Source organism: Rhagoletis pomonella, unplaced genomic scaffold (genome assembly GCF_013731165.1).
Source record: "Rhagoletis pomonella isolate Grant_MI unplaced genomic scaffold, Rhpom_1.0 Rhpom_scaffold_00005, whole genome shotgun sequence".
In the NCBI taxonomy this organism is placed as follows: Eukaryota; Metazoa; Arthropoda; class Insecta; order Diptera; family Tephritidae; genus Rhagoletis; species Rhagoletis pomonella.
In genome coordinates, this window is record NW_023458559.1 from 10428194 (window position 1) to 10435001 (window position 6808).

The following is a 6808-nucleotide window of genomic DNA, read 5'->3' on the forward strand; positions in this document are numbered from 1 at the left end:
AACACATCTTGTCAACCAGGTCAACGCCATTTTTAGTGCGATTATAGTATGTTATTATTTCCGGCTTTCGTTGATCTCCGGTGTCAGAATCAATCGCTGTATCGTTGTGCATTGTAGACATGGCTATTACCACTTTGTTGGCTTTTGGTACATAAGAAACCAGAGTACATGGAGAGTGGAATCCAAATTTTGAGGAGCATATTGGATTGCCTCTAGCTATTCTAAATTCCCGGGGAACTTCTCTTTTATCTTTGCGAACGGTAGCAACCATTGTAGTTCCATTATCAAATAATTGCTTTGCAATTTTCAGAGAGGAAAACCAATTGTCCATAGTAATATTGCTATGTCTATTCAAAATTGGTTGCACCATTCTCATCACTATATCAAATCTCTCGTTGCTTAACCGAAATGGACCTTCGGGTTGTTGGCCGGCGTAAATTTCTAAGTTATAGGTGTATGGGTAATGAACATCTACAAGTGCAAAAACTTTCAGTCCATACTTAGCAGGTTTACTTGGAATATACTGCCGAAATGAACAACGCCCTCTGAAGGACAAGAGTTGTTCGTCCAAAGTCATTTCAGCACTTGGTGTAAAATACCTTTGAAAATTTCCAAGAACCAAATCAAATATTTCGCGAATAGGCGCTAGTTTATCGATGCTTGCACGATCTTGACGTTCAGTAATATCATCAAATCGTATAACTCTAAGAAGGAACTTAAATCGTTGTTCAGACATGGTCAAATATATTGAATCTATTCCAGTGTGTTTTTCGTTATCAAATATTTGACTTGTACTGGAACGGCTTACCTTTAAAGCACCAGCCATTAGTAAAATTCCTAAAAATCCTTTGATTTCAATTTCATCTGTTGATTTGGCATCCCTTTCACGTGCATATTTAGTCTTAATACTTTCAATTTTTATATTAGTATATTTTATAATGAGACCAATTATATTATCGTCTAAAAAAAGTGACATACAGTCCTCGGGTTTGGTTTTTTGCCGAGCGATTCCTTTAGGACCCGGGGGCTTGAACACAATATTATGCCTTCTTGTTCTACCCCTATTAGCAGGGGCATTCTTTGTCCACACAGTATTATCAACGCCTAGATAAATTTCTCCACGTCTGTCTCGCTGAGGGGGCTCATTATCGTAGTCAGATACTTGATTACACACGTCTTGCTCTTGCTCGGATTCTGTGTCAGACCACTCCTCTCCAATAAAATCCTCTTCGTCTTCTAAACTTGATAAATCGTCATCAAATTCATCACTTTCAATTTCGTCCAACCACGCTGCAATGTGATTTTCTGTCCTATTTGCCATGATCTTCAAACCCAAAGAAATTTATATGTACGAGTAGCGTACATATGTAAATATTATCAGAAAAGTTCCACAAAATTTTAAAATAAAAAAGTATGCCCAAAATCCACTTTTCTTTACAAAGTATAACTAGCTATTAGCATAAAACCTAATTTAAAATACTTACGTAATCGGTCGCGCGGCATACATACGTAGACCATGAGTTTCAGGAACCTCTAGCGACACAACTGCACGCAACAATTAACAGCGGAACACTGAGAGTGACTCTCTATTTGTTAGTTACAAGTAGCAAAAATCTCCGATAAAATCGATGCACCATTTTCAAGAAATATGAAATTTAACTATGGTGGATTACATATGTAGACCGCGCGACTACTGCAGGGTTAACAAGAAAATGATACCTTCTTCTTTTGCATAATCATGCAATGAAAATAAAAATTACATAAACGGATGATCAAACTTGATATTATTTAATAAAAATGTAAATTTTCCATTATATCGTAAAGAAAAATCGATACATTTTCACACTCGTTTTGCTATATCGTAAACTAAGTCGAAACTACTTAAGGCCTGTGCCAAATGATAGAAAAGAGAAAATTTTGACGGATCAAAGTAAAAATCTGACATTTCTCGTGGTGAATAAGAACGTCAGAATTTTACCTAGCTCATGGGGCTAGGTAAAATTTTGACAGCTTATAACCATGTATACACATAATATTGCTTGGCGGTAATAAGGAGTGAACATGAAAATGAAAGCTGAAACAGCATAAAAAAAGCGTACGTTACTTGCAAATTATAAAATAAATATAAATTTTAAGAATTTCAACAACACACAAAAATAGACTTTTCGCTCGAGCGTTTGTTTGGTTTTCAACTGTCAAAATTTAACTCTGTATTTGGCACAGCAAAATTCAATTTATTTGTACACCATAGCAAATTTTTCCACCCCGTCTCACCACGGAGAAAAAAGTTACCGATTGGCACAGGCCCTTAGTAGAAGTCAGAAATGCGACTATGAATAGAGGTGAATTTTAAGTTGGTACTTAAATTTAAGTTGCAACTTTGTTAGTTTCGACTTAGTTGCTGGGCTATGAATACGCGCCTTTGGGATTATGTTAAGGTTTTTACATAACGTTGGAACTTCTTTAAACTGTACTGTAAAAAGTTGCAGATGAAGTTTCAGATAATGTTTGATATGCGCAAGAAATTAATACAACAAAAAGAGCAATCGTTTTATGGGTATATCGCTGGGTCGTTATGATGGAGTATAATTTAAAAAGAGGGCTGACGTTTTTTGTCGACTGTTGTTAATTACCTCCAAAATAACTCAGTTTAATAACAACAAATTTGAATAATTGAATGGCTTTTGCTTACAACTTACAATTCGTTTTTCTCAATTCACTGACATTGTAAAGGAGTTTTGCATACAAGACATCGAGTTAGATACCCTTTTTAGCGAATTCTTAGTCTTTCAAAGCTTTTGCGTAGTTGAAAAAAGTAATTTAAGATGCAGTCCTTAAATAGTGGTACGTTTCCACAAATTGAAAAAATATGTAATTTTTTTTCAATACCACACTCAAACGAAGCACCTGAGAGGATCTTAAGTATAAAGTTTACTTCATGCCGCAAAGAGAGAAACCGCCAAAAATGTCATACATATAAAAGCTCTGATCCAATACTTTTCGTGTAAAATCCTGTAATAATGTCCAACAGCAAAATTATCTGAAGTGAGAGTAAAAAGTGGGTAACAACAAAACGTACGGGAACCAAAACAAGCATTTTTCCTGTAAAATCGTCAAACAGTGATCGCTTGACACTTTTCATGATTTTACCAGAAGAAAAAGTTCGGGTAAAATCTTGCAACTTCATTCTCTACACAACTCTCCAAAAATCGCCCTCATTTACAGGATTTTGGAGAAATTTGGAGTACGCGATCATTTTTCCTGCAACTTCCTGCAAGTTCGTGTAAAAACCTGTAACTTCATGGAGTACTGGATCAGAGCTAAAATAATTTATTGGCTATTGGGGTGTTCACAGTTCGTTCCAAAAAGTGTCTCAAAATGTAGACGCCTACATTTTAAGACGTTTTCTAACCGTAAAATCCGTGGTGTTGTTGTTTCCCATACAAAATTGGAAAACGACGCCGTCTACATTTTGTCCCACTCAAAGGTATGTTTTTTACGCGTCTACATTTTGCAACCTCGCAGCAGGGTTGCATTATGGCAATACTAATAACATTTTTTTTATTTATTGGGCACGTTTTCTGTATTTGCATTTAATTTGAGCGCAATTTCTGATGAAAAGAAACAAATCAAGGAAAAGAAATAACAAATATGTATTAGGAATTGGTAATTAAGTTAAATAATTACGATTTTTCAGAAACAAAATCGAAAGGCGACATATAAAAAATGCACGCAAAGAAGAAATGTCTGGAAACACCAGCAAAGTTTTGAGACGATTTTGCGACGACTACTAGAAAGGGGTGCTCACAGTTTGATGCTAAAGATGTCTCAAAATGTAGACGTCTACATTTTCAGACACAATTTGGAACGAACTGTGAACACCCCATATATGTACAACATGTTAATGGGCACGTTCAGAAGGCGCAAAAGTAACTGTTGGGATTGCACCTTTTGAACGCGTTGTTGTGTACATCTGATCAACTGAACAGATGCGTGTTAGATGATCGTAATATTTTTCTGATCATTTGAGACAACATGTTGGTGTGTACCTTATGCGAAAATTTTTAATAAAAAGTCGCGCGGTTTTTTATTAAAAATTTTCATTATTTATCAAAGTATTGATTTTTATAAAAAAGCGCTGCAGGGGAAAATTTGTAATAAAAAAATCGCGCGATTTTTTATAAAAAATTTTCATTACTTACCGAAGTATTGATTTTCGGAAAAAAGCGCCGCAGGCAAAAATTCGTAATAAAAAATCGTGAAATTTTTTATTAAAAATTTTCATTATTTACCGAAGTATTTTTTTTAAAGCGCCGCAGATTTGTAATAAAAAATCGCGCTATTTTTTTTTTAAATTTTCATTACTTATCGAAGTATTGATTTTCTTAAAAAAGCGACGCAGGCGAAAATTTGTAATAAAAAATCGCGCAATTTTTTATTAAAAATTTTAATTATTTATCGAAGTATTGATTTTTTTCAGGCGCCGCAGACATACTCATTTGTTCCCTAATGTAATCGAGATCATTATGAAACCGAAGTAGATTGTTGAATATCCCTTCATTTTAGTGTACCTATTAAATTTTCGAACATCTGGTAGCATCTTTGCATTCACCATTACAGCCATTTCGATTTGTTTGCTTGTTTATTTTGTTGAAGAAAAGTAGTGAAATTATTAAATGCGTTTTATATTGTTAAAAAATAAAATAAAAAACATTTAATGTGTACAAAATACACGTGAACATTGCAAAGATGGTATATTTATCAAAATACTAGCATAAGCCCGCGGGTTTCACCCCACGTTTTTATACAAATATGAAAAATAATTTAATGATGTTATATTTTATTTCTGTGCCCACTTTGTTATAGCCCCTTATTTTTTAAGCGAGTTAAGGTATTTAGGCTGTTTAAAACTATGAAATTATAAAATCTCGTCTGCGCGCTAGGCATACGAAAGATATCAATCCCTCTTAGTTTACCTTAAAATGGTTCCAGGGATACGACGCGTGAACGTGAACTCAAATTTAGTAACCTGGCCTCGATAAAATACCACTTCTCATTACTGTATCAAATGCCTCAAGACGTATGTATGCATCATGAGGGATTTTGATTATAAGGCCGAACCCGGCTCTCCCTTTTCCATTAAATGAAATTTGTCTGTTAGTACGGCACTTATAAAATAAATCCCCATAACAAATTTAAAATATTTCCAGAGATTTTCTATCCTTCCAGAGATATGTATGTATGTATTTAGAAATTTTTAGTATGTATAGGAGGCGAAAAAGGAGGCATTTTTAATAACTCACATTTTTTCCATGAGCAATTGATACATTTTGTATACACAACTCCATACCAAGTTCCAGTATTCTTCCACAAACACTTACAGGGATATGTTTCAAGAAAAGGCCAATTTGTACAGGAACTGCCACGCTACTTTTTCTTATAACCCTAATCTTCTTCAATGAATTTAGAATTGATTTCACATACCCCAGTGCCAAGTCCGAGTACTCTACCATGAACACCTCTAGAGATATACAGTATAAAACAGTAAATTTGTACGGGAGGTACCATGTCCCCTTTACGAATAACGCAAATTTTTCTCCATGAGTATGGAATTAATTTTGTATACACATCTCGGCGCCAAGTTCCAGTACTCTGCAATAAACACCTCCAGAAAATCAATTTGCATGGGAGTTGCCACACCACCTTTTCCAATAACTCTCATTTTTCTCCATAAGTATGGTATTAGTTTCACATATATACATACATATGTATTCCCATACCAAGCTTGAGTACTTTACCCCAAACATTTGAAGTGATATGCAATATGAAACTTTCAGTCAGTATACGCCTCTTTTCCAAAAACGCTCATTTTTCTCCATGAATATGAATATTTTCACACAGTGTTGGCAAAATGTTAATCTGATTAACGATTAAAATGTTATTCGCGTTTGACGATTAAAATTAATTAGTCGTAGTCAACTGTACCATTAATGATTACATTTTTTAATCGTTAATCGCTGGCTGCGATTTCTATTAATTAAGTTTAATCATTAATCGTTAATCCAATTAAAACTAAAATCTGATTAAGTTGTCTAGTTTGTCCGAATTTGAAACCAAACACCAGTTATAGTAATTATGTTGTGTGTTTACGCTTATAAAAAGCACATAATATAAAAAAATTATAATTATTGTGATTAGTAATACATAAACTGGGAACTTTTACAAACCTAGTTTGTAAAACGTTTGTTGGTATAGATCTGAAAACGCACACCAAATTGCTCAGATTGATGAGGAAACCCGACTTAGCCATACCGGATTAACTTGCTTAGTGTGCACAGGAAAATTCCAGTGATTAGTTCACCAAACCTACTTGATCAAATTAAGAGTTAATGACTAAAAATTAGTTTTTTTGATCGCGGTTACGATTAACTGTTTAGTCAGATTAAAATTAATCATGATTAACTGTAATCGGATTGAAGTTAATCGAATTAACTAATTGATTAAAAAATCAATCGATTAATGTCAACATTGATTTCACATACGTATCTCTATACCAAGTTCCAGTTCAACCCACAAATACTTCCAGAGATATGTATGTAATATGAAAATTCCAATTTGTATGGGAGGGGCCTTGAGTTATCGGACTTACTTTTAGTCTAAGACCATCCTTGCGAAATCCGTAGTAAACCATCTGTGAGCAAAATTTCATTTTTAAACAGGTGGCAATTCTTAAAAAAGTAGCCAATTTTCCAATCTAGGTCATAAGCTATCTGTGTGCAAACTTTCAGGCAAATCAGTTCAGTCATTT